The sequence below is a fragment of the Mus pahari genome, chromosome 10 (assembly GCF_900095145.1).
Source record: "Mus pahari chromosome 10, PAHARI_EIJ_v1.1, whole genome shotgun sequence".
Taxonomy (NCBI): domain Eukaryota; kingdom Metazoa; phylum Chordata; class Mammalia; order Rodentia; family Muridae; genus Mus; species Mus pahari.
In genome coordinates this window covers 7,146,101-7,156,952 of record NC_034599.1, presented here as the reverse complement: position 1 = coordinate 7,156,952, position 10,852 = coordinate 7,146,101, and the positions used below count along the sequence as shown (strand labels likewise).

Genomic DNA, 10,852 nt, shown 5'->3' with positions numbered 1-10,852 from the left:
GAGGAGGAGGAGGAGGAGGAGGAGGAGGAGGAGGAGGAGGAGGAGGAAGCCTCCAACCCCTTCTTATGTCAGGAAAGCCAAGATACCCCTCCCCCCGCCTCCCATCCATATCGCCATCAGGTTCAAGGTGATCATCTACCCACTCTGGTCCAGAAGAGTTGCCCATACCCCCAGAACGTGCCTTTCTACCTCCCATCTCTCACCTTAGGCTCTTGACCTTTTCTTCCTCACTTCCTGAGGAATCAGCTTCACCCCTTTGTCCTCTTGAGCTCTTCCCCCACTGGGGATTCCCCTACACCATATGGGAAAGACCACACTGCAGCCACCCAGCTTCTGCCCCTAGAGATGGCTGAGGAGTCCCAACCCAGTGGCAGTCCCCATCCTGTGAAATCCCTCACTTCTGCCCCAGTGGAGGCTAGCCCCAATAAGAAACCTGCCTGAGCACAGCCCTGAACAACAGACTGAAGAGGCTCAAAACTGGTGCATTTGGCAGCATCCAGTCTGTGCTTCCAGAGTTCTAGCTTGGCCGAAGGATTCTGCTGTGCTGGACCAGTCGGCCAAGTACTATCACCTAATGATTGATGATTCATGATAAGTTCATTGGCCTGATCCTGCAGCGAGAGCCTGACCTGAGCCCGAGAGATGAGAATGTGCAGGAACTGGACATTGACTGGCTGCTGGTGCAGATCATGGAGTCCTTGCCCACAATGCTGCAGATCTCCCCTGCAACACCCCCCCCCACCCAAGTAAGCCTTTACTCCATTCCTGGAGGGATAGTGAGGACCTTTGGAATGCCTTCCACTGACTGCTCTCAGCTGAGTAGGGCAAGCCTGCTCTCATGATCACTCTTTGCTCCCCTCCCCATCCTGCCTCTGCTCTAGCTGCTGGAAGGAGACCTTTGAACTCCCACTGGAGCCTCAGGTCTTTCCTACCTGCCCATTTTCACACTCAAGGTTATGCCCTCTCTTCCCATCCAGAGAATGGAACAAGGTAGTTTGCTGTCAAGATAGAACAGCAGTGAGCTCTGGGTAGTATCTAGGCAAACACTGTTGACACCAGAGATTTAGTCATCCCATGAGGCTGCTCAGTTGTTTCTTCTCTTGGCTGATTCTTCATCTCCATTGCCTCTGGAACACGAGGGCCTCATAGACCACTGTGACAGGAATGGGGACTAAGCTGCTTGCTTGTTTGTGCACCATAGACAACCAGGTTACCTATACTTGAGCCTATGCCTGTACCCTAAGAGCAAGGAGCCTATGTGTTTTAGTCTTGTTTCTCTGTCTAGAGCTGTTTGTGAGCATGCATGTTCACAGGGTGGTGGTGGTGATGGTGGTGGTGGTGGTGGTGGTGGTGGTGGTGGTGGTGGTGGTGGTGTTGGTATGTGCNTGGTGGTGGTGGTGGTGGTGGTGGTGGTGGTGGTGGTGGTGGTGGTGTTGGTATGTGCCTGTGTGTTCTTCAGCTGCTCCATGCCCCCCTTCAGACCTTCCCACACCATGTCCCAGTAGTGGTGGGAGGTGGGGCTGGGTGCAAAGAGAATGACTTCTTGCTCCGGAGGTCCTCCTTAGCTCCCTAACATGAGACCCTCCAGGTTGGGGTTTTGGTCTGTTTATGTTTTGTGGACCAGGACTCCATGTCTGTTGTTGCCACGTGTCTGATGCCAAAACTGCTGCTGTGGGCTCAGAATGTTGGGACACCAATTAAAAATGTGCCTTTTGTGGGTGAGGACCAAAGCCTCTGGATGTAGACATATCTCTGGCTATGGTGTCCTCTCCCCTCCTGTTGAGCACATGGAAATGGATGTTAGGGTTCTGAAAGGGGGCTGTGGACCAGGCTTTTTACTACCCTGAGAAGTACCTCAGCTAAGGCTCTGGCCAACCTGCTGCCACTTCCTAAGCCTTCTTCCCACTTCCTGGTCCTCCCTTAACCCTTATTTTGAGCATCGTGGGATAAAAATCTAGTGCACAGTAGGTCTGAAGCTATCCTGCACCTTATTGTGTCTGTCCTTGGGTCCAAGTTGTGTTGGACCAGTGAGCTTGTCTGGAAGTAGGAAGCTGCACTTTGCCTTAAGAGACACTTAGGAAAATGCCTTGTGGCTCTCCAGCTGTCCTGTCCCTGTTGTACAGTCCCTCCTGCTCACTAAACCCTCCTGCCTTGCCTGGCTTGGCTGAAGTGCATTTTGAAGTCAAGTATCTGCCCTGTGGTCCAACTTCTAGCTTGCTTGTGAATACAGCCAGTCTCCCCATGGCGTGTATGGTGTGTGTGTGTGTGTGTGTGTGTGTGTGTGTGTGTGTGTGTGTGTGTGTGTTGGGGTCCTTGGTGACTGTGCATTACAAAAGGTATTCGTGAAGGAGGTGAAATGCAGTAAAAAGGTGGTTAGGGCCAAGTGGAGAGGCAGTAATTTCTTTCCAGCTGTCTCTTAATGACAAGGTCATGTGTTCACTCAGAAAACCTCCGGTTAGTATTCTCAGTGGATGATGTCCATCTTCTGCTAGCATAGAGCAAATGAACCACAATGGGGTCCACCACTATGCAGTTACCAACTATATGTCAACTCAAAGATAAAGAAAGTAGCCACCAGTTCCCAGAATTTTGGGGTAGGGGCAGTCCTTGGGTGTTGGCGGTGTCTCTTGAGGAACTGAGTCCCTCTGCTAGGTAGTCCTCTGGGCTTTAATTGGTCCCAGCCCTGTCTCTCATCTTTCATCCATTCCTGCTGTTTGGCTTCCCTACATTGCCAGGGCAGGTGTGTCTTCCAGGGAGGTCCTAAACTGAGGCCAGGATTTTGCTCATTATGTCTGCTCCTTACCACACACTGCACTGTGCAGCTGAACAGGTAGTGAGCAGGCACAGCTCTGCTCTGCCTTTTGTCTTCCTAGTTAAAACTCTTGTGTATAAACAACTTGTTCTTCATGTTTGAGCACTTTATGAAGAATAAAAAGTTCATGCACCATGAAAAAAAAAAAAAAAAAGATAATGGTCTTCCAGTCTGAGACAGAGCCCTGAGCAGACCTTGAGTGCTAGCTCCACACCTAGTCCCACAATACCCAGAGGAAGCTTGACTCCCAGACACTCTAACATGCCCAGGATCATAGAATCATAGGTGAGGAAGCCACAACATCTGTCCCAATACCTGGAGTAACTGGGACCAGCAGCATTCAGGGAGCAGGAACCCAGCCAGTGGCACGGCTTCCTTCTGGTCTGAGCCTGTACCCTGAGTAGACCTTGGATGTTAGCTCCACACTCAGTAACACAACACAGAGAGGAAGCTTAACTCCCAGGTGCTCTAACATACCCAGGATCATAAGATTTGAGGAGCTTGGTCACACCAGTATCTCAGGATTCCAGTGGCACCTTAACTCCCAGGAGCTCTGGCAAACCCAGGATCTCAGAATCACAGAATCCTAGAATCATAGGATTATAGAGACATCTGGACTCTGAGGAGTTCTGACACAACCAGGATCATAGGAAGAATAGGGTCTGTTCAGAGACAGCAAGGGCAGGTAGCACTAGAGATAACCAGATGGTGAAGGGAAAACTTAAAAACCAAGCAATAGAAACCAAAGTTACTTGGCATCATCAGAACACAGTTCTCCCACCATAGCAAATCCTGGATACAACATTACACCAGAAAAGCAAGATTCGTATATAAAATCACTTCTCATGATGATAATAGAAGACATTAAGGACATAAATAACTCCCTCTAAAAACAGAGGAGAACACAGGTAAACAGGTAGACGCCCTTAAAGAGGAAACACAAAAATCCCTTAAAGAGTTACAGGAAAACACAATCAAACAGGGGAAGGCATTGAACAAAACCATCCAGGACCTAAAAATGGAAATAGAAACAGTAAAGAAATCACAAAGGGAGACAACTCAGGAGATAGAAAACCTAGGAAAGAAATCAGGAGCCATAGATACAAGCATTACAAGCAGACTACAAGATATACAGGAGAGAATCTTAAATGCAGAAGACACCATAGAAAACATTGACACATCAGCCAAACAAAATGCAAAATGCAAAAAGACCCTGACCCAAAACATCCAGGAAATCCAGGACACAATGATGAGATGAAACCTAAGGAATATATATATATATATATATATATATATATATATATATATATGAGAGTGAAGATTCCCAACTTAAAGGGCCAGTAAATATCTACAACAAAATTATAGAAGAAAACTTCCATAATCTAAAAACGAAAAACGAAATGACCATAATAATGCAAGAAGTCTACAGAACTCCAAACAGACTGGACAGAAAAGAAATTCCTCCTGTCACATAATATTCAAAACACCAAATGCACAAAAAAAGAAAGAATATTAAAAGCAGTAAGGGTAAAAGTTCAAGTAATATATAAAAGCAGACCTATCAGAATTGCGCAAGTCTTCTCACCAGAAACTATAAAACCAGAAGTTCCTGGGCAAATGTCATATAGACCCCAAGAGAATACAAATATCTGCCCAGACTACTATCTCCAGCAAAAATCTCAATTACCATAGATAGAAAAAATCAAGATATTCCATGACAAAACCAAATTAGAACAATATCTTTCCACAAGTATAGCCCTACAAAGAAAAATAGATGGAAAACTCCAAAACAAGGAAGGAAAATACACCCTCAAAAAGCAACACAGCAATCTTTCAATAAACCCAAAGGAAGACAGTCATAACAACATAATTCCACCTCTAGCAACAAAATAACAGGAAACAACAATCAATTTTTCTTAATATCTCTTAATATCAATGGACTCAACTCCCCAATAAAATGATATAGACTAACGGACTGGATAAATGAACAGGACCCAACATTTTGCTGCATAAAGGAAATTCACCTCAGTGACAAAGACAGACATTACCTCAAATTAAAGAATGGAAAAAAATTTTTCCAAGCAAATGGTCCCAAGAAACAAGGTGGAATAGCTGTTCTAATATCAAATAAATTCTACTTTCACCCAAAAGTTATTTAAAAAGATAAGGAAGGACACTTCATATACCTAAAAGGAAAAATCTAACAAGATGAACTCTAAATTCTGAATATATATGCTCCAAATGCAAGGACACCCACATTCATAAAAGAAACTTTACTAAAGCTCAAAGCACACATTGAACCTCACACAATAATAGTGGGAGATTTCAACATCCCACTTTCAGCAATGGGCAGATCATGGAAACATATCCTAAACAGAGACACAGTGAAACTAACAGAAGTCATGAAAAATGCATTTAACACATATTTATAGAACATTTTCTAAAACAAAAGGATATACCTTCTTCTCAGCACCTCATGGTACCTTCTGTAAAACTGACCATATAATCAGTCAAAATCAGACCTCAACAGATATAAGATTGAAATTATCCCATGCCTCCTATCAGATCACTGTGGTTTAAGGCTGGTCTTCTTTGATAGCAAGAAAAACAACAGAAAGCCCACATACATATGGAAGATGAACAATTCTCTACTCAATGAAAACTTGGTCAAGGAAAAAATAAAGAAAGAAATTAAAACATTTTAGAATTTATTGAAAATGAAGATACAACATACCCAAACTTATGGGACACAATGAAAGCAGTGCTAAGGGGAAAACTCATAGCTGTGAGTGCCTCCAAAAAGAAACTGAAGAAAGCATACACTAGCAGTTTAACAGCACACCTGAAAGCTCTAGAACAAAAAGAAGCAAATACACTGAAGAGGAGTAGGCAGTAGGAAATAATCAAAATCAGGGCTAAACTCAACCAAGTAGAAATACAAAGAACTATACAAGGAATTAACCAAAGCAGGAAATGGTTCTTTGAGAAAATCAACATGATAGACACACCTGTAGCCAGACTAACCAGAAGGCACAGAGACAGTATCCAAATTTACAAAATCAGAATTAAAAAGCAAGATAAATCAACCTAAACTGAAGAAATAAATAAAAAAAAAATCAGATCCTACAACAAAAGCCTGTATTCAACAAAACAGGAAAATCTGGATGAAGTGGACAATTTTCTAGCCAGATACGAGGTACCAAAGTTAAATCAAGATCAGATAAATGATTTAAACACTCACATATCCCTTAAAATAAATAGAAACAGTAATTAGTAGTCTCCACCTCCCCCCCAAATAAAAGCCCAGAACCAGATGGATTTAGTGCAGAGTTCTATCAGACCTCTAATTGGTATTAGGTCTACAATCTACTCTTCAAACTAAGGGATTTTTGTGTTTTTTTTTTTAAGGGCGTCTACCTGTTTACCTGTGTTCTCCTCAATTGCTGGTGGGATTGCAAGCTGATATAACCATTCTGGGAATCATTATGGCAGTTCTTCAGAAAATTGGCTATAGTATTACCTGAGGACCCAGGTATGCCACTACTGGGGCCTATACTCAGTATATGCTCCAACATATAACAAGGACACATGTTCCACTATGCTCATAGCAGCCTTATTTATAATAGCCAGAAGCCGGAAATAACCCAGATGTCCCTCAATAGAGGAATAGATACAGAAAATGTGGTACATTTACACAATGGAATACTACTCAGCTTGTGTGTGTTTCCAGGAATTTTTTTTATTAGATATTTTCTTTCTTTACATTTCCAATGTTATCCCCTTTCCTGGTTTCCCCTCCAAAAACCCCTACACCCTTCCCCATCCCTCTGCTCACCAACCCACCACTCTGTGTCCTGGCCCTGGCATTCCCCTATACTGTGGCACAGAACCTTCACAGGACCAAGGGCCTCTCCTCCCATTGATGACCGACTAGGCCATCCTCTGCTATATATGCAGCTAGAGCCATGAGTCTAAAAACAATTAATTCAAGAAATTCTTTGGCAAATGTATGGAACTGGAAAATATCATCCTGAGTTAGATAACCCAAACACAAAAATCATACATGGTATGAACTCACTGATTAGTGGATATTAGACCAAAAGCTCTGAATACCCATCACAGACCACATGAAGCTCAAGAAGAAAGAAGACCAAAGTGTGGGTGTTTCAGTCCTTCTTAGAAGGGGGAACAAAATATTCAAAGAAGGAAATATGGAGACATAGTGTGCAGCAGAGACTGAAGGAAAGGCTATCCAGAGAATGCCCCTTCTAGCATTCCATTCACTATTGTGGATGCCAAGAAGTGCATGGTGACAGGAGTCTGATATAGCTGTCTATTTAGAGGCTCTGCCAGAGCCTGACAAATACAGAGATTGATGCTTGCAAATTGACATTGGACTGGACATGGGGTCCCCAATGGAGGAGTTAGGAAAAGTACTGAAGGAGCTGAAGGGGTTTGCAACTTCATAGAAAGAACAACAATATCAACCAATCATATGCGCCCCCCCCATGTCCCAGGGACTAAAACATATCCAAGAATTACACACAGAGGGACCCATGACTCTAGCCCCATATGTAGAAGAGGATGGCTTTGTTGTGCATCAATGAGAGTAGTGGCCTTTGGTCCTGTGAAGGCTTAATTCCCTAGTGTAGGGGAATCCAAGGACAGGGAGTTGAGAGTAGGTGGTTTGGTGGGTGAACACCCTCATAGAAGCAGGGAGGAGGGGTATAGGATAGAGGATTTCCTGGTGGGAGGAACCAGGGAAGGGGATAACATTTGAAATGTAAATAAAGAAAATATTCACTTAAAAATGAATATGATAAAAATCTGATACATTAATGCAACACATGTCAGGAAACTGTTGACAACCATGATTATTCATCATCAACTAACAATTTACAGAATTTATATTTTGTAAAACTGTGGTCCTCAATTCACTCATTTCTTGATTAATTTCTGCTCATATTTTTGTTATGATATTGGTAGTTTTATTAATCATACAGGCTATCTTTGAGACACTTCTTTCTGTTTCAGAAATTGTTTTTGGCTTTTTCAACACAAAAAAACCCTCTATACAAATTCTGTTTAAGATTTAAATGTGAAATTGTCCCCAGCAGCATATTTGTTTTTTTTTTTTTTCCTCATAAAACATGTTTATTAATTTTGTAACACAAGTATGATTGACTGAGTCATAATTTTTTTAAAATCAGTATTATTCAGCATTAATAACCCATTAATTCATGATGTTACATATCATGAGTATTTCATTATACAAAGAAGCCTAATACCACTTATGTTACACAATAAATAGCAAATGTCAACATTTCTTGGAATAAGAAAATAATATTTTAAATACCCATGCACAGAAAGATTACCCATTCAATGCAACAAAAACATAAAACAAGTCTAGTTTTGGTTTGGATACTAGCATTCCAACTATAATTTTTCTTTAAATGACTACCTTGGTCTCTGACATTTTTAGCCATATACCCAGACTCTTGACCCATTGACATTTACCTCTATTTTACTCTCTTAAAATATAGAGTGGACATTCCCATTAGTATAATGTGCTAAACTCATATCTAACAAACTTATTACTCAATTTCTAATTGCCTACCTCTATGTGGAGGTTCAGTTACCAAACAGAAGCAGAATGATATCTTAAGCCTTTCTGCCTGGGCACAGACAATACAGACCTTTCCACATAATCTCAGTGGATTTCCTTGACAGGTAGAAGCAATTCCAACTGCCAGCAGCATATTTGATTGAACCTTTAATCCACAATTAATGGCACTGCTCTGAATGTGCCTCTGTCACCATGAGCCCTGCTATCTTTATATGCCATTTTGGATTATACTTGTTCAAAGCATTAGCCAAATAAACTCCTCCTTACAACTTACTCTTATAGGTTATTTGCTTAAGGAAATAAGAAATGCAATTACTACAATAACTCTATTTCTATCTCAATATATGATCTTATTGTACTTTCCTACAAGTTCAGGAAAATAACACACCTTCATTCAGTCATCCAGTAATTCATATACAGTATTATAATCTAGCTTCAGCTCTTATTTATTCATTTAAAGGAAAATAATACCAAGAAAGAAGAGCTCCAATTACTTTCCTAGAGAAAAAAATTGGATACATTGGCCATAAGTACATAGAAAGGGAAGGTCACATAGCAATATGTTCCCTCACTGAAATGGATCTTCATCCACAGGTCACCTTATTTTCTAGTATTGTGGCATAGACTCCGTCATAGAACAAGTCTGAGCCACAGAGAGAAGCTTAAATGCCAATTTTCCCCTTTGGTAGTGTAAGAAAATCAACTAATCACTTATCGAAGAGAATGATGCCTGATGTGACAATTGGAATGAACCATAGGCTGAATATTTTACAGGAAGACCAGTCTGGCAAATTCATATGCCCCGTGTTTTCATTACAGTGCAATCTTGGGAAGAAAAGCTGTTGTTGAAGGAATACATATTAGTAAATTATAGGTAAATTTTATGGAAACATGTAATGTGTGGAATAGCAGGGCCTAACGCATGATAGAACCCTGTACCATTCTAGCTGTTGTCAAGGCTACATGAATATGTACGTGTACAAAATTTCATTGGGATACATTACCAGATAATATTAATTTCATTGTATGATAATATATATGCTTTAGATAACAGCAATTTTGAAGAATACATGGATCAAAGAAGCAATTTCTATAAAAGTAAAATATAAATTACATGTTATGTCCTCAAATTGTCTATATTAAAGGGTGTTTTGTCATGTCTCCAATAAAATTTAGATAATTTTAAATCGTCAAAAGTTTAACATTTAAGGAAAAGAGCACCAAGTTATTAGATTGAATGCAACAAAGTGGTCATAGTTATCAGTTAGTATTACTTTTCTCTACTTCCAATGTATTTGGGTCCAAGGAGGACAATGAAAGAGTAAATTAACTGAAAATGAATATGAAGAAAATCTAAGGGTATTTATAATTTATTCAGGAAATGCAAAAATGTGAGATTAAAATTTATCAGAATATCTTGGAATTGAAATAATTTGTTCCTAATCACACATTTGCAAAGTACTAAAAGTAAAATAATCAATACATTAAAATAGTCAACAACTGTGCCATATGGCTGTACCTATGAATATAGTATTAAAATGTTTATCAAAGAAATCAAAGAGGGATTACATCAAACATTCTTACAGTCAATTAAAAGAAGGGAAACTCTAGAGATCTGTGCTTTGAATTTTTCACTATCATTTAAAATGTTAGGGTGATGCGTTATGCATGCATGTTTGTGTGTGCCTGTGTGTGTGTTTCTTTTTTAAAAGTTACTTTTATTTCTTTACAGTCTAGCTGTTGCTTCCTCGTGATTCACCCTCCAACAGTTACTTATCCCATTCCTCTTCCCCTGTCTCCAAGGGGATGTACTACTCACTCCCTGTGGCCTCATGTCTCTCAGGATTAGATACATTTTCTCCCACTGAGGTGAGACCAGGAAATCCTTTGCTCTTTAAGAGTCAAGGAGCCTTGGACCAGCTCATTTATGCTGCCTGTTTGATGGCTCAGTGTCTGAAAGATCTGAGGGGTTCAGGTTAGTTGGGACTCATGGCCTTTCTATAGAGATGCCATCCTCCTCAGCTTCTTCCAGCCTTTCCCTAATTCAACCATAGGGGTCCCTGTCATCAGTCCAATGGTTGGGTGCAAGTATCTGCATCTGTCTTAGTGAGCTGCTTGTTGGGCCTCTCAGAGGACAGCCATGCTTTGCTCCTGTCTGTAAGCATATATATATATATGATCTTATATAAAATCTTATAAGATTTTACATTCACATGTAGCTTTTTAAGACATCTTAGAATTCATTGTCCCTCCTGACTTCCTCTTCTGCCCCAGGCTTTCCAGTTCTCCTCACTTAACCCTTTCTTTTTTCCCTTTCCCATTAATATCATTTGTGTTCTGTTATCTCTGCTTTCTAGCTTCCTGGATTATGTAAGTCTATAGCTAACTGCAAAAATCTAAAAGAACTGACCACC

The 10,852-nt window shown here is 40.8% G+C and overlaps 1 pseudogene; it reads left to right on the top strand.

The window, feature by feature from the left end:
• The window catches only part of LOC110327589, a 3,607-nt pseudogene extending 2,765 nt beyond the window's left edge, over nt 1-842 (top strand).
• Nucleotides 843-10,852: the final 10,010 nt, after the last annotated feature.